At 36.5% G+C, this 24,097-nt stretch overlaps 1 protein-coding gene across 14 annotated transcripts in view; it reads right to left on the reverse strand.

Moving 5' to 3' along the window:
* Positions 1-24,097, reverse strand: part of PLEKHA5 (pleckstrin homology domain containing A5) — a 172,915-nt gene that overhangs the window by 98,883 nt on the left and 49,935 nt on the right. The window contains exon 1 of one of the 14 annotated variants that reach the window (XM_049821695.1): positions 7,468-7,487. The exons of the other annotated variants lie outside the window; for them this stretch is intronic. The gene's annotated coding sequence lies outside the window, so the exon portion shown is untranslated. Of the gene's footprint in view, positions 1-7,467; positions 7,488-24,097 lie in introns of those variants that run through there. 14 annotated transcript variants of the gene reach the window in all.

Below are 24,097 nucleotides of genomic sequence, written 5' to 3' on the forward strand. Positions count from 1 at the left end.
GAGGTCCCACAAGTTAAAAAAAGAAAATGTGTACACTATTTGCAGTCTGAAATGCTTTTCACTGAAAAAGGGTCCAATCTTCTAAATTATAAACTTTTCTTCAATGCCACAGGAATATCAGAGCTTTACAGAGAACCAGCTGGAAACATTTCAAAACTATTAAGAATATTTTTGTTCTAATGTCTTTCAAGAAAACGGCTCTACTATTTGCATTTAATCTTTTAAATAAAACTATGGAGGTAACAAGAGAAAAAAATTCAGTCCAGGAAGCTAAAGTGCTTTCTGGACTAGAAAGTCTAGAAGTGTTAGAGAAACTAAATGGTGATAGTTAATGTAAAATACTGGCTAGACTAACATATACACATATATACATACCCCCATGTACTTGAACTGCAGTGACTCTGACATTTCTTAGCTTCTATTCCCTTGACTGCTGTGTTACTACTCTTTCATATACTTCTGAGACTTTGTTCCAGCTTTACACAGGTGCAGTAGAAGTTTTCAGAAATTTTTATGTGAAAATGGAGGAGGGGACTACAGTCAGAATGTCTCAACATCACTTTAACACAGTTGTCAGAAGATGACACATTGCTGCTCTAATAGATGTGTCACTATAACAAAAAAAAGAAATTAAATAAATGTAATTTTGTTGAAGTCCCACACTAATTTATATATTTAATAGCTCCATTTAAAAAAAATCTGAACTGTTCTTACTTGATTTCAACACAGACATGTTCGAGAAATAAACATATCCAATGGATCAAATTATCAATCTGATATATATCCTGCAAACGAGAATCATTACAGGACACAACAAGGACAAGAATACCTTAGTGCTCAGGGTCCCAAGTTGATGAAGTAAGGACCTTAAGCTTATCATGTTACAGGGCAGTGCCATATTAAGACAGCAGAATGGGTTGTGAGTGATCTGGAATTTCTAGATAGGATAATGCAAAGCTGGTAGCTAATATCTCAAAAACAGTCCAGCCTCATGAGCAAAAAGTTTCTCTAGGGATATTTGGCTTTTCTTCATATGGGGCCAGGTGCATCTTTGCACTGACATGCATTTCAGTACCTGAGGTATTTCACTGACAGTCATTCAGGGATCACAACATCAAGCTAATTGCATCAGGGATATGCCCTTTGGCTTCACTTTCTGCTTCATTAGACTTTCTATGTGACCTTGGTTAAGTAAACCTCTGTTTCAATTTCCAATTTTTAACATCATGATATAACATACTCCCCATCATTAAACTAACTAAATGCAACTGAAACTGTGAGATACTAATGCTGTAATAGAAAGTTGTGGGGAATGTTCTCAACCTATTCTGATCACTGAAGCAGTTAGAAATTTAATTCAGCCTAAACCTATCGATTACCAGTTTTAAAACAAATCAAACTCACTAGGTCTAGAAAAGGTCTCAACTGCTTAGCATCACGAGTACTCCAAAAGACTCAAGCAAGCCATTCAGTAGCTGTTTTTTCTTTTCCTCTTGATCAGTACCCATCTGTAACTAGCTACATCTTACAGATGTTTCTGTAGGGTACATCTTAGGATACAATTTCAAGGATCTGGCAAAATTCCCCCACTCAATCTTTGATTCACGCCACCTCCTCTTTCCCTCACCCTCTGTGCAAATCCTGGCAATGCACTGGCATTGCTGTGATCCACTGAGCAGCAGCCAGACTTTACCAGACAGGTAACTGAAGCTGCCTCTGCAGGAAACACATTATGGCTAGAACCACACTGTACTTTGAGATACTTTCAAAGGTGGCACTAGACTATCTACTTTGACAGCCTCCACATGAGGGCTACTAAAGATACCTGTCTTGTCTTTGCTCATAAAGATGACAAATGTCCTGGGCAGTGTGGGATGAAACAGATGGCATTACAGAAAATGGCATTGTTTAAGTCATGCCTTTTCATTCTCTGCTAGAATATGACAACCTTGATGTCTCAGGCTATTTTCTCCAGAGGGAAAGAAAAAATGTTTCATACTATTTTTCAGGACAATGAAAACCAAAGAAAAAGTCTATTTTAGATTTCCCAAGTAAGATACAATGTCTTCTATCAGAAAAATTTTGATTTAGTAAAATTGTTCAAAATTGTACAGATGTCCTGTTTTTTAATGACAGTTCTGAAAACCTTTTCGCATTTCTTTATTCTCAGAACATTTTTCCCTCAAAAACCTCCATCATATGCTGAACACATCTTGTCAAAGAATTGGCACAATTTAAAATAGTGCAATACAGCCATTTTGCTTTTTGTTTTAACTTAATCATGGGTCACACTTAATATGGCCTTAAAAAAAAAGAAAAAAGAAAAGAAAAAAAAGAGAGAGACCTCTGTAAAAAGACTTCATAGCAAATATTATCAAAACCTTGAAGGTCATTCCACTAAGGATGTTACTCAGTTTTGTCACCAAACACAATCTTTTCACCAATTAAAAAGACTTTATTTAATTGTCCATATGTTAATTTTCATGTAAATGACAGATTATCTACTAACATGGTTATGTTATGATGCCTATATAATTCCCTGGAAAAAGCTGCACACATTATTATATATAAAGGCAAAAGATGCAAAGGCAGCATCTGAAACATAAATACAGACAGATTTGTGAATAAACTTTAAATACTGAAATACTGATTATCTTTTCTATATAAATGGGAAACTACAGAACATGGAAACCTTTTGGTGGTTGAGGTTTTTGGACAAGAATGTATCAAAGGATATGAATTGCATACAAGCCCCTTCAAATGGCCTGAATTATGTAAAAATTAACGACTTCCCCCCCCCTGCCCCCTCCTCCTCGATGGCCATGCTTTAGAACAGCATAAATTTGGGATTGGCCTAGAAACAAATCAGTCACTGTATGGCACATACTTCCATTAAATTCAGATTAGTTTTAAGAAAGCACAATGCAGTTCTAGTGTTCTTAAAGCCACTGAGATGTTTAAATACTAAGCTATTGTCTCCCTACCACAGTACTGAAACATGCATAAGACTGAGTATCCTACAAATATTTCAAACGTTGATGTTATCTGGAGCACAAAATAGTATTTCAGATCCTCTTAAAAAATATGGATGCATGTATATACATAAAGCAAGTAATGTTGTATTGTGCTGAAAACACATGGAAAAAATTAAAACTTAGGTACTATTTTGAGAAACATTCCCATACTTTTTTTTCCGTTTTGTTTTTCCCCTTTTCTCTTCCCTGTGTTTTTTTGGGGGGCTAGAAATTCTGACTACAAAAGGGAATGTTTTACTCTTGGTTACCTTTTAAGAAATGTAAAGCTCCCAATGCTCACTTTATACAAAATCATTTTCTAAATTTTTATTGATAGACACTCCCACTAAATACCGATTCATTATTGAATTGCAATGATCTAGTGTATTCATGGCTAAAATCTGCCAAAATTAACAGGACTGTATCTAATTACCATTTTAAACCTCAATGTACTGAAAAAGTAGAGACAATTCTCATCTCATTCAGCAAGGACTTAGCCAACTCCTTACAATCTCTTGGTACAAACAAGCTGAAGATTTTTTAAAAACGAAACAAATTTAAAACACTTTAGGTTTTCATTTTAAAAAAACTATTTCTCAGCTTATGCTACATATATATAAAAAGAACTAATAATTTTATTTTTCCATAAAACCTCAGACCCAATGCCGACATTACAGCTGATTATTTTAAATATGAGTACTGGTGTGCAGTTTCTTTTTCATTTGGAAACATAAATTTAGATCATGTTTGTGAAACATAGCTCCACTCCTTCCTCCACTCTATAAAAAAAGAAACCAAAAACAAAAAAAAAGGCATTATTCTCTTGAAAGCATCAGATTGTAGCATACTGTCTAAAATAGGTCAAGATTTGATGCAGAATGCTGACAAGGTTTTTAGACACAACCTTTAGTCTAAAATTGTTACAGGCTTTCCATCTGGCACAAGAACTGAGTATGTGCAATTGTTAGCAGTAGTAAAATCTTTCATTTAGAAGACAACGTGAATGGAAAAAGACTGAGCCTTCATTGTCCAAAAGATTATAATCATTCAAAAAATAGTTGGCAGGCAGCTTAAGCGATATAGATACACAAGAGGTTACCCTTCACCCCACATCCCTAACTTCCATATCCTTTCCTGGTTTGGTTTTTTTTTATGTGTGTGTGTGTTCGTTTTTCTTAGTTCTGTACAAACATTTATATTTAAAAAATTCAGGCAGCACAAGGTTTATTTAAACATTATTTCAGCAGTGGTTCTTCCTCAAAATAACTGAAGTCACTACCACGTTCTTATGGGTATACTGCTCTCCTAGTGAAGAAGCACCATACAAGCCAGTAACTTTTTATTCATGTGGAAAACACAATAAATTTTTTTCATCCTTTTCAAAAAAATAACTGAACAAGGTGAACTGCATGCCTTATATTGCCAGTCATGTGAATGGACACCTCAAAGATCCTTCCAGAGACCTACAGTTTCTGAAAATCTGAAAGGTAGATCTACATAACAGAGTCATAAGAACTTAAACCTTACACTCTGGTATTTTATTGCAAGTTACAATATATTGATCCAAAATAAAATAAAATGAAATAAATAAAATAAAATCAAATCCTACTGATGACTGGCATGTGTAAAATGACTGAATCAACATTCTTTGAAATCGAATAAAACTGACTATCTTTTTTCATTTTAGTTCTCAATTCAGTGCAATTTTAAGTGCATTCTGAATAAGCTTGTACAACCAGCAGCCCTTATACACATTCACCCTCCCTCTCTGCATATGCTCTGTGTGCGTGTGCGTATACATATATACGCACGCAGATATATAAAGACATTAACAAAACTAACACAGTAAAATTACAGCAAAAGAAAAGGTAATGTATGGGTGTCAGGTTCTCAGAGATCTCAAATCCATCTATTTATGTGCAATCACCATTAAGATCATAAACACAAGGCAAACTTTTCTGCATGCTAGCCATGACCAAAAGTCATGGCTAAATAAATGCTAAATATGCTAAATAAAATGGGTATAGACCAGAGTAGCACTGCAGAGTAGACAGTATCTTGCATGTAAAACTTCAGTTAACCTTTATAACTATAATATAGGAATTCCTCTTTTTGGAAAACTAACCAGAGTCAGCATTTACTTCAAAGGAAAGGATGAACATTATTCTGAAAAGTAAAATAGACAAGATCAAGGTTACAAAAATAACTTGAGATGTTTAACACTTGCAAATTTCTGCTTTCATTGAGACTAACAAATGCTCCCTTACAAAACCTGTAAAATATGACTTTGTGTAACTTTGGTCATTTCAAACAGATATCTCAGTAGAATCATACTAAGGTCAAACATCTTCAGCAATCCAAACCAGAAATCTCAAATTTTTGCATGCTCACAATGATAAAGGAACACCGCCAAAACAGCTAAATGCTGCTTTTTTTTTGCATGTGTTTACCTTTTAGAACTCTGTTCCTCTTATATTCCCATTCCTATTGCCTGCTCTGCAGTCACTAATGCAAGTCTTTACCTTTTTCATCTCTTTGTTCCCTTCCTAGAAGGCCTTGAGTTCTCCATGTTTGCTGTTCATCTGGAAACTGTCCTATGGCAAATCTATACGGCTTTGTAGCATTTTCCAGATCTGAGACACACAGCTCATGGTACCTGAAGGCACCACCATTATGAAACAACATATTCTAGTTATAAGAGCAAAAACTTAATATTAGAAATAATATGTGCTTTGAAGATAACAATTCAGTATAGTAATATATTTTGCACAACACAGGTTTGCAGTTACCCCTCGCTGTCTCTCTTTCATCATTTGTCAGAGCTGCACACTAGAATCCTGTTTTGGCAGCCAAAGTGCAGGTTTTCTGACAGGTTATGACAGCCCTTCGCCACAGCAAGGCCTCAATTAAATGCATTATCCTCAGGCTTTAACAAAAATCTTAACTATTACACCCATTTAGATCACTTCCACTGAGAACCCTGTATCAGGGGGTCAAGCAAACTAACATTCAAGTACTCAAGATTCATATACATCACTCTCCACCCTGTCTCCCTTCCAACCTGGACTGTCAAGGCAATGATGAAGCTTATGGGTTTATTGATTTTACTCCCATGAATCAGGTCAATCGGAATCATAACAGGGGTTATGTTTAGCAAGAATCTCTTTTGTCGGGCTCAGTGAATTCACTGACAAGCAGTTTTTCCCCACTGTAATTCAAATCTTTTATCTAGAAGACTATTTAAAGTCTATACACACAATCACAACAGGACAAAGAGTATCTGCTTGTAAAAACAAACAACCCTCCCAACCAAAAAATACATGTGAATGTATTAAGACCTCCAATCTCAATCCAGTCATGAACTGTATTTTAGGAAGTAACTCTAGTATGTCACAACTGAATCCTTAAAACATGCATGAAGCTCAATCATGATACCAAATCACCTTTATTTACTGGGAGATAAGTGCAATGAGGAACAAACTTTTGCGGGGGCGAGGGGGGAGGCCGGGGTGGGTGGTGTCAGAGTTTATCAATTCACTCAGTGCTTTTTACAACCCCAGTTGAGATGTTTTAAAAGTATATTGTCAACTGACTTTTTGCTACAAGTTAAATGCATTGCATTAAAGAATTTTTAAAAGTAATATTTTGCAGATGATCGTGGAGGAAAATAAGATTTTAAATCAAGTGCAAGAACTAAGCTTTGGTAATATTTTGAAACATAAATCCTGCCTTCCCATAGCTAATTAAAAGTTAATTAAAAGATAATTAAATGTTAAGCTGTATCAAACATTCACTTTAGCTACTATAAAGACTATAAATTTGTTCAGCAATTCCTATTATATCCTACCAAAGTGCAAAATCTCAGTCATAACAAAGAACTAGGAGATGCCTTTTTCTATTTCTCAGCTGGTTAAAGGAGGAAATATGTGCATATCTATTAGCAAAACTAACAGATGACAACAGTTGACTTACCCTGTTTAGCAATTTGCATTGAAACCAAGTACTGTAAATATCCTTCAGCATTGTCTTACATAAATAAAATTATCTTTTCCAAGACTACTCAAACTCCTTACAAAATAAGAGCTACACAAAACAATCTAGGTTTTAAACCAATTTACTAAGAATATAAAGAAAATGAAAAGTGACTGAAAAGTGATGGTTAAAGAACTGTTGCTATATTTAGAATAATTAGCTAATTTAAAGTCAGAAGAAAAAGGATATATGCCTATGTTTCGGACTTCTCAGAGAAACCACCTAGCATTCCTGTTAAAAAAGCAATTCTTCTCCAGTAAAGAAATTAATACACACATACCAGAATTATTTCACTGAAGCGAGCGATGGCAGAGACATTTCAAATAGATACCATTATTAGAGAATAGAGACAAGTATGAAGCTGAGTTTTATCTGAGATATCTAAAGGCGTTAGAAAGGAAAGAGATGAATATCAACTCACCAAAAACACTGGCGATCTAACAGCAAGGCTTGTCTCACAGCTCAACTTTCCAGTTCCAAGAGAAATCATATGTGCAGTGATAGAAAGATGACAAAAGGGCATGCTGTGCTCTCCTCTACTTCAGTTGAGTGACAGCTCTACTAACAGGGAACCGAGACGCGCACTGCAAAATCTAAAAAGAGTGGGTACTTCATATGAGCATGCTCGGTATCTAATTTAAAATGGCCTGATGCTTCATCTCAGCATGAGATGGCCTACTTCCAAACAATTCCAGAACTTTAAGTCAAATCTAAAATCATTAATTGGAATACACAAAACTCAGCCACCAAGCAGTATTGATTTATTTTATTTTTTTTTTAAATCTGCACTGATGCACAGATAATTATTTGCACTACTTCCCTGCAAGGCATCCTAAGGCTTAAACACTATCATCATGTGCTTCAATGTAATTACATGATACCACTGTAACAGACTGAAAACCTTTTCAGGATAGCATATGATTTGAACACTAAGCAGCACAATTCATAAATCAAAGACAACAAATCTGTTAAATATTCTCCAAATCAATTTAAGAATTATCTTACCTAGTGATTTCTGGGCAGCTTTTTTTTTTTTTGCTTTTTTTTTTTTTAGGGTGGGGGAGGCAAGAAGGAAGGGTAGAGAACTGTCTAACAAGTAATATATATGATCCAAAGGAGTTTACCTCCACTTAAAATCTCTTTAAACATAAAGAAACCATTTAGCTTCTTAATGAAACAATTTATTTTGATACCAAAAGCCAGGTTATTCACATGCAAAAATCCTATGTCAAAGAAAACAGATACTCAACCCCCTTCCTTTTAGAGATTAACATCTTTTAATTCACCCACAAACACAAGTAGTATAGAAGTCTTCTATGTTTTGATTTTCTGTATCTCACAGGCCTCTTTCCATATTTATTGTATATTCATTTTTTCACATGAACACACTACGTCTTTCCCCTCTTGTGGGAAGACAAAAGCTATGCCCCAGGCACTTTGATTTTGGTTCTTTTTTTTCTTTTTTTTTTTTAAACGCTTTCCTGCTTATCATTCAAGCTGAAAGCAAAGCCAGGGAGACTATTTTATAAATGTTATATTTTAAAAGATGCCTCATAAAAAGCAACACAGCCCACCTCCTGGTCTCTGCCACAGCTGGGCACAGAATTACTTAACTGAATTTGGAGTAAATTCTACTAATTGGAAGGCATGTATCAAATCCTTTACTTTTAGTACAGTGGATAAAGGTTAATACAACGTTCAGTAGAGAAGCAAGACATTATTCTTAAGCTTCACTAATGTCTACAACTAACTTAAAAATTAGGGGTTTGTATCTATGCGAAAATGCTTGTATTTAGTATGGGAATCTGCAGCTTCAGCCATACTGATCTTAAGTCCAAGACACACACTGCAATCCTATCCTTTGAAAATCCTCTTGGCATGAAAACAAAATATTTTCCAAGGTAATTATTTTAACATTCATCCTTGCCCTTTGCCTTTGATCTCACACAGAACGATAGGAAGTACTTTTACTTCAGAAATTCCTTCCAGGCATAAATCCAGAAGTCAAGATGCACAACAGAACTATGGCACAGTTAAACCTGATTTGCATGAACAAACTAAAACATCCCATTTCATACTCCAGAGTTAATACTACATCACTATAAAAAGAAGTGTATTTACAATCACGTAACATTAACTGAATTAATTTGATTGTTAATCATATAATACCTTGGTAGTTAGTTTTCTTGTACCAACACATACAAAAAACAACCATGCTACAAGATCTGTCCAGGTTGCAAATTTCAAATGATTTCTGGTCTACCATTAGGCAATGAAAAGTCTGCTTCTTGATAAGAATTTTGGTATTTCCTTGTCAGCTAATGAACTCTTTAAAGAAAAAGGAAATGAGTATTAAATCATATTTCACATTTTTATCTAAGCTTATCTTCTTTCATCACCTAACTTTTCATCATTTGCTCTGTTACTGCTCTCTGAACTTCCGCAGAGATTCAGACTGGTGAAATGCAACATATTTTTAAAATGCAAGGTGTCATTAACATAAGAGCTGCCTCCTGAGTGAGAAATGTTTTCATCCAGGCAGGTTTGATCTAGCTTCACTCTATTAAAAAAAAAAAAACAACAAAAAACAAAAGTGCCATTGAAGAAAGATTCATTGTGCAAATCTATATCTACCTAATCAGTAGTTTGTAGTTTCCACACATAGAAGATAAAGGGGAAAAAGAAGTCGCTAATAAAATCCATTAAAATGGAAGTAAACGCTGTTCTCTTGTTGTAGGTTTATTTGCCTTTGCTTCCCAAAATCCCATCAAGCTAAGCACAAATTCTGAGAATTTTCTTCAAGCTAGACAACAATTTACAAGTTCAAAAGGTCTGCTCTGAAGTTAAATTTCTGTGGGTATATTGTTATCGCCTTGTTATCGCCCAGCACACTAAAACTATGCCAGACTACTGTGTGTTGATGTAAAGACTGAGTTTAATGAGCCCTAGGAGACTATTACACGAATAAGATTCATTTCAGTAAACTCAGCACACAGAAGACATGACAGAAAACGTTTAAAGACTGAGATTTTTTTTTTTCTTTTAGTATATTTATCAAGAAATCAGGTGGTGAATACTTATGACATCTTTGCTGCTTTCTAACAGCTTCTTAGCAACAGTTCACACAAACACCTTTGTTCACCTTTTCTGACAGCAGAGCAGCTCATTTTAATATGATTGGTGTTTTGCATTATCTTTAGGTTCATTATAAGTCTCAATATCAAACTCACTACTATTTCAGAATGAAGTATGATTCAGTTTTGAGCTTATAATTAGGCCTAACTATGTGGATTTTATTAAAAGGTTTGACTTATGCAATTGATGTTTTTAACTAAACTTGATAAATTCTTCAGTAAATTATATAAAGCTGCATTTCACAAGGCTTTCTGACATCCTAAAAAGAATTCCACAATCATGTCTCTCACGAGCTCTTTCAGCTCTCTTCCCAGCTTTGGCATGATCACACAAGCAGCTTTCCTGGATTTGGACTACTGTTAGTAATATCTCAGAATGCCTCACTCAAATACTACATCACAGATATCTAAAATTTCTTCCTTTTCTATACAGTTTAAAGCTATGTTCTCCAGATACGTGTAGCAATTTAAAATCTGTTTGCCATTATGTTTTCACATCTTAACTATCAGCTGACCTATTCAAGTAGAAAGAACATTCTTCAATGAAACCAAGAAAAAGTATATATATGGGTCCAGACAACCACAAGAAAAAAAACTACATATGCAAAGTTCAAAAGATGAGTCATTTTTCTCTTATTTACATAACATCATTTACATTCTTGTTTCTATTCATGGTTTTGTTTATGCTACATATTTCCAGCATGCCTATGTGCAATGCTTATGTCTTCCTATATTAATAAGTATACTTCTCTGTTTTTTAATAAGTATATTTCTCTGTTTTTTTTTCTTTTGTAATTATTCTTGCATGTAATTTGAAAATATTGTCTGGGTTTACAGCCCTCCTTTCCATCCCATGTGTTATTTTTGCCTTCAACTTTCTTCTCTTATTTTTTCCCTGTTGTTAACCCATCTCCCAATGCCTTCAATACTGAAAGCAAATTAAATAGATGTTGAATATTACTCATTAATAGTAACTTCAAACAATCAGGAATAAAAATGGTTGAAACAAAAGGAACACGCAAATCTTCTGAACTTTTATTAATGCACATATCATATGGCTAAAGGCATCAGGAATTGATTAATACCAAAATCAGGACTGGGACATAAAAACACCATAAAAAATAGCATGTTATCTGCAGTGCTTGTTTTACTTCTGTCACTATCTATGTTTTCAGTTTATCTGAGTAGTTAACTCCAGACATTCAGAGAAGCATCAAGTCTCTCACTCTGCCCAAGTTCAGCACTCTCAGCACACCTGCAGCAAATCTAAAAATAAGATAGTCTTCAACTATCTTGCACGGCTTGCACAACCCACCAAAAGGGTATTACCATTACTGACTCAAAGGACCTTCTCCAAAGGATGTCCTCCTCACCTCATCTCTTCCTTTGAAGGCTTCACGATGGACGACTTGACAATTACATGACATGGCATGAAAGGACAAATGAGGCATCAAAGGATCCGCAAAATACATTTACTGCATCAGCTGAGAAGAGACCTGTATTCTACTCCTTATTAAGTTATTGCAAGACCCTGGTAAGTCTGTCTTCATAGTCTGTCACTCTTCATATGCCCACAAGTAGACCGAATAGTCAAACATGAGTTTGTGCATTACCATTTATATTGCCATTTCCTTCCTAAGTATAGGTATACTAAATGTTATAGATACAATAGTTTGTGCTTGTGCTCTTGAATACATAAATGGAAAAATAGGGTTTATATCTGCTGTTCACAGCTTATAAAAGCAAACCGCATGTTGGTCTTTAATATATGACCATAGATAATTCATCTGGAAAATTTTAATCAGACAATGTGCCAGAAAATATAAAATTGCCACTACTGCCCAGATTGTTAGTGTTGCTTTCCAAGCTGATATATATATTTATAAGACAAGTTATCCAAGACTAAGACCACATCTGAACCAACCACCTTTCATAAATACAAGCTATTTGTATTTATGAAATTTGTATGTGCCTCTCCTGATGACAAGCTCTAGCTACACAGAGACAGACAACTCACTACCTGTCCTCAGAGTAGACAGAATTCTTCCTCACCCATTATTCTCTTAACAAATTTGCTTTTCTTTTAAAAATAGTCATTAGCTTTAGAAACATATTCAAGATGGGCAAGAGAACAACAACCTGACAAACGAACTGTACTTGGTAAGGCAAATTCTTGACTATTTCTAAAATTCAACCCATGAGTGCCATTCCTTATTTTATGTCTATTCCCAGAATTTACATTAAAAAAAAATAATAATCTAGTGATTCCATATATGAATACATTTACTTCTGCTCAGAACTGCCAATCTGAGGAATCCAATCTGAATACTTATTCTTAATGTCTAACACAATTGATTTTTCTGCAAATTTCTTATACTGCAAAAATTTTACCAGTCCAAGAAATTTTTTTAAGGCAACTTCGCTACGGACCTCGTCAGTTGATAACACATCCTTCAATTCTATTCAGCATCAACAAAAGCAGCATAAAATACTTTTCAGTTTTGGATGCAACACAGAACACAAGTGAAACAACCCATCAAATACAAGTTTCTGTGCAAGAAACATTGAAACTCATCAGCCCTTTTGTGCTGCAAGACCTATAGTCATTTTCAAATCGTTATTCAATAACTGTCACATAGCATGAATCCCTTTTATTAACTGATAAAGCCAGACTTAAAACTGCTGAGATCCCATCTGGAAAATATCTAAATTCTCCTCTCAAACTAACTTACTAGCCATACAAAGCTCTCTGCAAAGTTCTTAAACTCATTCTGAATTGCAGTTACACATGTGCTCATTAAGCAGCTTCCTTATATTAATGGAATGAATTCTAAAGTAAAAATATCCTTTTGTAGATTTATCACTTAATATTTATAAAACAAATACAATCATTTATTGAATTTAAAATTAACTATTTAGAAAAACACGCTACTCTGGCAACTTGCTGATTGTGTACCCAATACAGAATTGCAAACACGAGCTCTGGCTGAACCAATCCAAACAAGCACTAAGATCTCTGCCTCATCTCCCAAGTCTCTAGATATGCAAAAATTAAGGTGATGAAATCCCTGCAGTGAATGAAAGGACAAACTCTTCTACATTACAGAAAATGTAATATATTGCAGGGAAAATGTGTATTGCTTATTTCAAAATTATTTCAAGCAAAATACAGGCCAGCATCACTAAATAGCAAGGTAAGAGAAGTTTACTGAAAGAAAGAAAAATTCTGAAAGTGTTCAAATGGGAGAAAGAATACTAGCTGCAATGAAAACTCACAAACAGGCAAGTCAAAAAAATAAATACATTGCAGGCTCTGAGGAACCACTTGCAAATGTGTAGAGCCTGAAAAGGGGAGAGACAGACCCTGTATCTCACACCTAACATAGCTTTCAAACTTCAGAATTGGGAAGCTTTTCAACCAAAAAAAGAAATTAAAAAAATAAATATAAATAAAAAAACCAAGAGGGCTGATAGAAGGGTAAGGTCACTGCAGAAAACTCAGTTGCATTACTTTCCTCTATTTGTTTTCACAGTTGGGGATGCCTTTATGGCACCCTTGCTTACCTAATTGGCCCAATGCAGATTGTCCAATGAATAAAAGTATTGGTTGAATAAGGTGAAGCAGCCAGATGGTCTTCTGTAACCACAGAGTTTATCTGTTATCCAAGGTATCCAAATTACCTCAGTTCCACAGAATTGGAAGGTCCCTTGACTCTATGTCAAGTTTTACAGAGCTTCTAGGGTCAGCTAGAGGTCTACAGACCACGTAAACCCTACGGTTTGTACTAGGCAAAACCATCAGAACTATTCTAAATAACTGAGTTAACAGGTATGAAATCTGTTACAACAGGGAAAAGTCACCAACAGCTTTTGAAAAGGAAAGCCATACCTCAGGCACCCAACAGACTTAGTAGTAGTAAATAAAAAACTAACAATTACAAAAAAACAAACAAGCAAACAAACAAACAAAATCAAACAAGAAACAACAGAAAAAAAGCAAACAGGCCTTTCAAGTCAAGAGAACCTGGTTTTCCTAGAAGCATCCAATAAGGTCACTCATCAAAGCTCCTCAAAGAAACTAAGCTGCCAGAGCGTAAGAGGGAAGGTTGTCACATAGATGGTAACTGGTTCAAAAGAATGAAAAGATACGAGTAAGACCTGCAAGGGCTTGAGCTCACATATACTCTTCATCCTGATTTCAAAAAGGGGATGAATACAGAGGTAAAACTTTACCAGAGAGTATCTCATACGAAGAATGCTATTCAGGATACAACAACAAAGGCCCAACTGAAGAATTACAGAGGAACTATATAAGATTAGGACCACAAGCAGTAAAACAGCAAGTGATATTTAATAGTGGTAACATACCATGATGCAAGTGAACCCCACCTTGTATTTTACATATTCAATAATGGGCTCTGAGCTCACCACTTCTACCATGGAACAAAACCTTAGTATTGGAACAGATACCTTTTCACAGTCTGGTCATCTCACAGAGAATTCACAGGAAGTTTTGTGTGTAGATTAATCCTTACACACATACAAAATATAAAAAAACCCCACAGAGTTCCAGAGAAATGGCAACAAGGATGACTAAAGGGTATAGAACACTTTCCACATGTAAGGGACAAAAATAGATTGATAGGCCTCAGACTGGGGATGTGATAAAGATCCTTTTACCACTCAGGCTTTTATGGTAAACAATGCATCACCGCACCTACAGGAAAACCAGGACACACCAAATGAAACTAGATGGTAGCAATTCAAAACTAAAAAGGTGTTAGCCCTTCATACATGCAGTTGCAGCACGCAGCTCCGTTTAGCAACTCTGAAAGAACTTCTTGAGAGTTTGCCTGGGTTCGGGAATGAATACAGAAACCCATCAGCTGCAGTAAAATACAAAGATACCACCTCTGCCTCTGGAAATCACTGAACCACAGACTGCTGTTGGCCAGGAATTCTTGTGTAGGTTCTTGAAAAACAAAACAAAAATCCTCATCTCTGCCTAAATCAGTTTCTGGCAAATGCTGTGAAAACCACAAATATACTCTGTTAGATTGTAGGGATTGGCGCTCGGAAGATCTCGCGATGTACGGAAAGAGAAGGGTTAAAGGAGGCGGGATGACCAACAGACAGTATATAAGGGCGTGACGCAGTTGAATAAACGCCATTTGCAGCATCCTCATATTGGTGTCAGTGCTCTGTGGCCCAGGGTATGGTGGACCCTGTGCCGAGTCCCACGGGGTGATCAGACGAGTGTCTACAAGTGGTGACCCCGACGTGATTGGACATCGGCGGATTACGCGGGGCGTAATCGAAGGCCTGGCCAGGCATGGAAGGAGTCCTGAAGGTGTTGGACTCATGCTCTAGAGAGAAAGAAGCTTGGACAAACAGATTACAAGCAGCACTAGTTGAGACCCAACAAGAAAGACCCAGAAACAGGAAAGTGGGAAGGTGGGAGACGCTTGGTGACACAGGGAAGAGGGTATGCTGCAGTACAATCATCAGAGCACCCAGACTCACGTGTGTGCTGGGTGCCGTCACGGTGGTTGAAACCAGACCTCAGTCAATAACGATTTGTTGTGAGTTATTTTGCAGGATGCCGTTCAGAAGATCATCTGAGTACCTGCACTGTGGTCGTTGTGACCCTTGGGTGCTTGTCAAGTATGACCGCTGTGGACAACAACTCTGGAGACGCACCAACCGAGCATCAAAATGGTGTGACCGATGTTTTGAACACCGCAGATCCACTTTACAGCAACCGCTGTGTGTACCCCATAAGCAGGGGACTATGATATGCTTTTAGACAAAGCCAATCAATTACAGGAGGCAGGTGACAGTGGCTTGACAATCTCCTCTCGTCGACCTGGCAATGGCTCCTGTCTTTGATTGACTGAAAAACGTTGACCCTATTTGGAATCCTTTTGGTGGTGGTTATTATGGTTTGTTGTGGGATACCAGCACTGACTGTTTGCGTGCGGAAACTCTTTATACAGAGTGCGGGTACCCACCAGTACACGAATTACCATGAGGTGGTGGGATCGCTTATAGCTGTAACGCCAGTTTGTACCGTCGGTCATCCGCCATAGTGAGGGGGGACTTGTAGGGATTGGCGCTCGGAAGATCTCGCGATGTACGGAAAGAGAAGGGTTAAAGGAGGCGGGATGACCAACAGACAGTATATAAGGGCGTGACGCAGTTGAATAAACGCCATTTGCAGCATCCTCATATTGGTGTCAGTGCTCTGTGGCCCAGGGTATGGTGGACCCTGTGCCGAGTCCCACGGGGTGATCAGACGAATGTCTACATTAGATACCTTGAAGACAGGACATATCAAACTACTAGAGATATTTTCTCCTATATTTGGCTGCTTTTCTCAGCTACTGTAGAGCCCAGTATGAATGTTATTATAGAATCAATTTATTAAAATTTAGAGGGTTTTGTGGGGGGGATCAGGGGGTGGTGGTGGGGTATTTTGTTGTTCTTGGGTTTTTTTCCAAACTTCCAAATTTCTTCAAACAGTTTTTTCTATTCCCCTGGCTTCTCCAACATCCTTTTCAACAAGATAGGGAACGATCAACCAACTTGTGGCATGGAGTTGACTTTTCCTTCAAATTGCACTAGCTTGCCAAATACGAACATCTTCTTCCAGCAGGCCAGAGCTTACGGACTATTCCCTGTTTCCCTGAAAATTGATGTAGCATAGATTGTGGAAGGGAGAGGAAAGTAATTCTCAAGCCACAGACACTGAAAGATTATTAAACCAGTGAACAGGATAATTAAACTCTGAATGATCCACAGCTAATTTGCAGTGGAACTTTACTATACAACACAGGTGTGTAATTATCCTTTTTAATCAGATACTTGATATAAGATTCCCTGTTAGGGGGTCCCCACAGATAGATGCCTAAAACAGGGATACTATATAATATACTTGGACAACAAATTCACAAGCTAGTGTGTAGCCGTTTAATTTTATTCTCAACTAAATCACCAGATCGAGCACAGTGCTGGATTAGCCGCTAATATCACAGGCTTTCCTTCTGTACAAGCTGCCACCAATTCAGCAGAGCTATCCTCACCAAGAACTCCTACTGTCAGATACCAAGCACTTAAACCTGCTGAAAGCAAATCTAATCAAAGTGACAGTTAAAATAAAACCAGCACAGATGAAAATCATCATATTATGGCTTTCCCTTTTGTTAAAGTCAATTTAACTGATCTAATGAGTTTTATATTCTTCAATATGAAAAAGCCTACATGCATCAATAAAAGCTAGAGGGAGCAACACTTTAAATGCTTTTTTAATTGACTTTTGTTTTCAGGCCAACAGCCCAGGGATAAAGTTTCATTATTACTCCAATATTTCAAGTCCTTCAAAAAGTATACAATTTGTACTCAGGATACCATTCAAACATGATTCACAGGAAATAAGCTAAAAACAAAACCACAAGAAAATCAACAATTAAATTGGATTTACATTACCAATAAAAATCTCTTCAATTTTGAATCCTACAGTCACATTTTAGTTAAGGTAGCAAATACCAAGAATATTTTGTAAGTTATTCGTATGTTCTTAAAATACCCATCTTTAAAATTAAGATGTACTTGCACTGACATGGGAATAATGTGTATTTAAAGTATCTTTAAGAACAGGAAGGCAAACACTGGAGGTTTGACTTCCTATAAGTAAAAGACTCATTCTCATCCAAAGCACTTAAAAAAAATCACAGGAAATTTGAGTGGTAAAGTATGCGGTATATTACATGCTGAAACCAAACTCCAAAACCCCAATTAGTCCAAAAAAGTAAAAAGAAAAATTAATGAGCAAGATAGCCAATACGTGTGGCTTCAATGCAAGCCAGAGGAAATTAATTCACAGCTTCACTTAAACTTCTCTTTCAAGCAGCTTCTGACAGTCTTTTTTTTTTTTTTTAAAGGCTAAGATATTACTTAGAAATACATATACACACACAGAGATATACAAAGAGTCACAAAGCAGTATTGAATATGAAAATAGAAAAAACCCTGTTTTGACATTCTAATTGAAAAACAGAAGAATAAAAGAAAGGTTAAATGCTTCATTCTCCACTGATTACATGAGGACATTATTACTTTAATCCACTGTTGAGATGAGAAGAACAAGTAGAAATGTTCTTGTTATTTAAAGACTGCTGCTGATTTTGCACCTTTCAAGCAACCTGGGACTCAAGATTTCCAAGCAAACTGCTAAAACAACTGAATAACGTCAAATAAAAAAAAAAAAAATCCGAGTTGACAAACTGTTGTTGGTCTTAACTCAAAATGAAGAAAAATCTAAAAAAAGATTGAATTACTTGTAGTAATTCAATGTTTGAAACGCAAGATCTTGGCACACTATAGTGTGAGTCCAGGCACACTATCAGTATGCAAACAGCATAAATGGACAAAACCTGAAAAAGTGTTTATTTCAACTTGTCTACAAGTTTCTCTTCCCAGTAGCAGCTCTGTCTACTACAATGTATTATACACGAAGAAGTTTATCATTGCAGTGTGTAGCTTTACAGTACGTGATTTTGTAGACAAAACTCACAATATTTGTTGGACATGCAGAACTCAACCATGCACAGAGCAAACTCTACTAGACCATCCCTACATTATGTCCAGCTAAAAAATGCTCAGGAAACCATCTGCAGACAAACAGAAGTTTAACATTTTTATCACATGAATTCCTCCATCTAAGAAAACTCTGTGGTCTGAAGTGCTTTAAAAACAATTTACACAGAGCTACAGATTTCCATACAATATCCTATGCTGCACTTCGAACAAATTATATTATGTTTGAAAACCCTTGAAACAATGATCTGACTTACTCTGTATATACACATGTAGTATTGTTACAATAATTATGAAACAACATTAATTATGGATTAATATTCTTTATTAGTAAATCCTTAGCTGCTAAGACTATAATGCTTGGATATTACAGTATTACAAAAATGCATTACTGCGCTCTCAATTGTAGAGCGATGCCAGCTGCACTGCAATAGGTTGACAGCATTCTGCCACTAGTGAAAAATAAGACTTTGCTGTATTTCCTTAGCAAAGGGTGTATTACAGGTGTTTACTTCTGGCAACATCTTGTACCTGCAAGGACTAAAGAGACAGCAGTGTGAAATAAACCCCAAATATTACTTGGGGGTTATTAATCAAGTATTAATGGCCTTTTAATTTTTCCACCTACAGGAGGGCAGCTCCCAAGGTATATACTTGCAGCTTCCATCTCACTGGAAGTCACACCACAGCCCAACAAGTTCTGGGACACGCATGATAACACAGCAGTGCCTAAACAAGATTCAGCGTCATCTTTCCCCTATTTTGAAAAATTCATTCACTGTTAAAACAAACAAAACACAACCCGCATTCAAAACCCCACACACTCAAATAAGGTCTGAAATTCAGTCACTTGTTTAGAACTGTAAGTTTGATGGATAAAGAAAAAAGTGCCTTTCAAAAAGTAAGTTTCAATTAATGTGCTAACACACTAAAATCCTGATCTTTGCTGGCAATCCCATCCCTCCCTCCCCCTCGCTGGTGCAAGGTGTGTTCAGACTACTTTGGTGTTTTTAAATCTAAATTAGCTTAGATAAGACTCTCAGGATTCCTATCAGACTGAAACATCAAAATCTTATGTGAGCACTAAACAAAAAATAAATGTAATTCTGCCATAAGTTTTAAAAAAATTGTTTTTAAATAAATGCATTTAAGACAAACACACATACTACCAATTTTTGAAAGTAAGTTTGTGTTACAGTAAATATTACTTAGTGTATTACTATTTGTTTTATTACTGAAGACTTGCTGTGAAAAACACAGGAGCTGCAGGGTTTGTGGTTTGGTTGGTTGTTTGGGGTTTTTTTTAATATAAGGCTAATATTCAGAGAAATCCTTCACCCACCTACCCCCAAATTTTACAATTGCTGTTTCCTTTAGGTTTTATAATGGGATGCAAAAATCCATCTCCCCAAGCAATAATCAAGTACTCCGCTGCCAACCAAAGTAAAAAAGAATCATCCAGAGAGCACATCCAGAAAAAAGAAATGAAATCAAAAACTTGGTAGAAATACAAATACCCGAATTACTTGGATACAGATATTTTAGTGCCATTATTACATCATCATTCACAATTACTATCACAGCTTCACATTTCAAACATGATGTACTAAAGAACATCAAGCCAAACTTGTTTTTCTTAGATATAGGGGCATTTTGATTCTTTAACGTTACTTTCTGGCATATTACTTTTTTCCTTTTCTTTTTAATCTCTTTTGATAAAGTGTTTCAGACTTTTGTGTGCTTGAGAGGTGACTTGTGTAAGTTGACTGACAGGCATTTGAATTTCCTGTTGAGTCTGAAGACGGAAGTTACCTTTGATGATTATCAAATTTATTCCTTCCAGATATGAATTTTAAAACATAGGTATTTATTTTAAAGACAAGATATAGCATTTCTGCTCTTTTAAGCCTTGATAGGAGATACTCAAAAGTAAAGTGTCACAGCACTTATGCTTACCTGTAAAGTGCATTCACTCCACAGCTTTCAATTTTTTTTAATACAAAAGCAGCATTAACCCTCAAATATTTTACCCATATTTTAAAGTTTAGAAGCAACTTTAGAAAGCTGAACTGATGACTACACTAGTGTCCCCTCCTGGCAACTTTCTGCTTTCAAACCACGGATAGATCGTTTGTGCCTCTTCATCTATGAATGCAGGTAAGTGTGGCAACAGGTCCCAATAACATTCTAAAAATCACCTCCCAATTCCTCTTTGCTCTTGAAACCATCAAGAAATTCTACTCAGGTGCCAAATTCCTTCCACAGAATCCTTACCAGTATCCCAGAACAATCCATATTTAAGTGATTCATATAAATATAACCTAAGGAGTTGTAAAAACTGACTATTTACAAGTTTATTCCTGATGTTAAGTGTGATGCAATAATTAATTACAGGAAGTACATCTGAGAATAATTACACATAAGCTAGTCCTTTTCTTTGGCAGCACAGTACTTGGCATGGCTTTTGCAACCTCAAGTCACTTCACCCGAAAAATCTTACTCATGTGCCAAGGAGTCAAGTATCTCCTCCATTAATATTTTAATGTGGAACACGCATAACTTATTCACAGAAGTGTCTGTAAGAAGTAACTTGATCTGCAGTGTAAATTAATATACAAATGCAACTTAAAAAAACCTCAACCCTCACCCCCAAACAAAAACTAAATCCCATCCAAACATGTAGCTTGTCCTGAAAAGAAAAAGGTCATAAAATAGTCTGCATTTATTAAGATGATCCTCATGTTCTTCCTGGCTTGAATAGCAAGAGCAGGAAAGGTTGCCACAGACATAGCTCTTACCATAACCACAGGCATCTTAAGTAGTAAAACGGACACGAGGTAAATTTAGTCAGAAAAAACATTCTCGCATTTGTTTCCCCATTACTTCACCTAAAGTTTCAAAGATACTGAAAAAGGACTTAACATAAATTTTATACAAAGAACAGAATTTGCCTTCAGAGCGTGGAAAAAACAAAGTTTCCTGGGAAAAAAATAATTCTTTCTTTCCTCTGGGCTATATAACCAAGGATGGGACAGAGGGGAGGGAGAAGGAAAGAGAGGGCAAGAATAGACTAAACAGAATCACAAATTTCTATTCCTAGCAATAACAGAATTACTTTACATATAAAATATTTTATCATTACAAAAGTCACTCTTTCCTCTTCTGAATCAATGATTTGATTTATTCACACTGAGAAACTCCTAAACCACCAGTGACCTTTGCCTTCAAGACACATAAGGATTTGGTTGGTTCCAGTAGATTTATAGCCCAAAGAAAGTGGAACGTGTTAGAGATGTTCATTAGGAAAGCAACACATGATTTAACATTTGCAGCACAGGTAATATAAAGTTCTTCCATAAAGGCTAATGCTTTTACCAGTCAGTGAATTACAAATTCTTCAGGAGATTTCCCATGTATGTTCTGATGATTTTGAATTGTCTTGGATATGACCGGCAAAAAATATCTAAATGTTTTTGTTAACAGGAAGAACATAATGAACATATTTTAACTGTATTTTCATTATGTTCCTTGAACTGATTTGGAGACAGAAGTCAGCACTTCTGTAACGCAATGAACTGTTATCATTCCCTCCTCTAACATTCAACCATTTCAATGACATGAAAAGCAACAGTCAAAAATATTTTTTTTTACTTCCTCCTCCCCCCCTTCCCCCCCCATACTAACTGGTTTAAAGCATGGCTACCCAATGAAGTCAAACATGCTTGTTTTTACAGTTAGAATGAAAACACTGAATATTGCAATTCTCTTCAACCTTGACATACCTACTTTTCTCATGCCATCCTCATCTGTGTCCCATTAAATTTTATTCCACGTCCTACTCCCACATTACTTTTTTGTCCTCACAGTCCGCTTCTAAACTTATGCCAAAGTAAAATATTAGACTGGACATTGTTGTCTTGTAACAGGTTTGCAAAGAGGAAGAAATACTGAGAACTTGAAATAAACACTGAAAACACCACCTGGCTTTAAACAGTCTGGATAATCTCTGCTATTAAAACAAAGCCATACTAATGAAAGATTTCTTTCTAGAAGAATCCTAGTCTTTATGTTCAAATTTGAGCAACCTGGTCTAGTGGAAGGTGTCCCTGCCCATGGCAAGCAGGTTGGAACTCTATGATCTTAAGGTCCCTTCCAACCCAACCATTCTATGATTCTATGAAATTCAAAGCCTCAACTGATTTTAATTAATCTGAAACATACACTATTTATATATACTGTATTTACAGCATAAGTATACTGCAGTCATTTTTAGATTTGTGCACCAGACTATCACCACCTCTTACTTAGAGGCTGAGCTACTCAGTCTCCTCCAAGAGCTACCACACAAAGCAGGATATGAAAAAGGAAAATCACTCCTCAGCCGAGGTGCTCAGAGTAAGCAAGGCTAATGCTTCCAAAAAGAGAAAAAGGCACATCGCCACAGTCAGTATCACGCACTTGGCAGTGCTCACTCCGAGTCTGAGAGAAAGCTGAGAAAAATTCCCCCTCTCCCCACCCCCCCCCCCCCCCCCCCCGCCCCGCTTCCTCCTTGCTTTAACAGGTTATTCCTATGAGCACGTATTAACTGAAGCTAGCCATCCAGCTCCTCCAGTGAAGCACTGGGATGGGCAGGAGAACAGGCAGTAAATGCTGCCATCTACCCGAAAGTTGAGAATTTTCCATTTCTGCTGGCAGTAAGCAAAGCGGGGGCGGGGGGGGGGGGGGGGGGGGAAGTGGGCAGCAGAAGAGCTGCCACGGCAGCCAGCTCTTAGCAGTTGTAATCTTTAAAACATAAAAGCCACTAAATAAAACCCACAAGAAAAAAGATGTTTCAAAAAGTATGGAAAGCAAGAACGTAAAGCCGCAATTCAGCAGGCCAAGATAAATCACCTCTGGCACATGGCATAAAAGTTGACTTTCTCCAAGCAGACAAAATTCTTCCAGAATCTGAAGAACCGATTTGATCCAAAGATGCAGAAGGAGCACTCAAGACAGGCAAAACCACAGCAAAAGAGCTGGCCACATTCTTCTCATTGGACAAACCAAGTTCCCTTAAAAGTGCCGAAGTGTTTCTTTATAGGCAAGAGAGTTTTATAAACTGTCTCAAAGCAATGTCATTACAAGAGATTTATTTTACAGAGCTGATATAAGTGAACTGCAATAAAACCACCAGGTCAAATTAGTATTTATTTAATAATTCTAAGGAAATAAGGGGGGGGGGGGGGGGAGTAGTATGACATAATTGTGTACCTCTCACACAAACTGACTTCTGTATCAGAAGAATTAAGATGCCAAATGGTGATCCTATGTGCTATAAAGTGC

The sequence above is a fragment of the Accipiter gentilis genome, chromosome 18, assembly GCF_929443795.1.
Source record: "Accipiter gentilis chromosome 18, bAccGen1.1, whole genome shotgun sequence".
NCBI lineage: Eukaryota > Metazoa > Chordata > Aves > Accipitriformes > Accipitridae > Astur > Astur gentilis.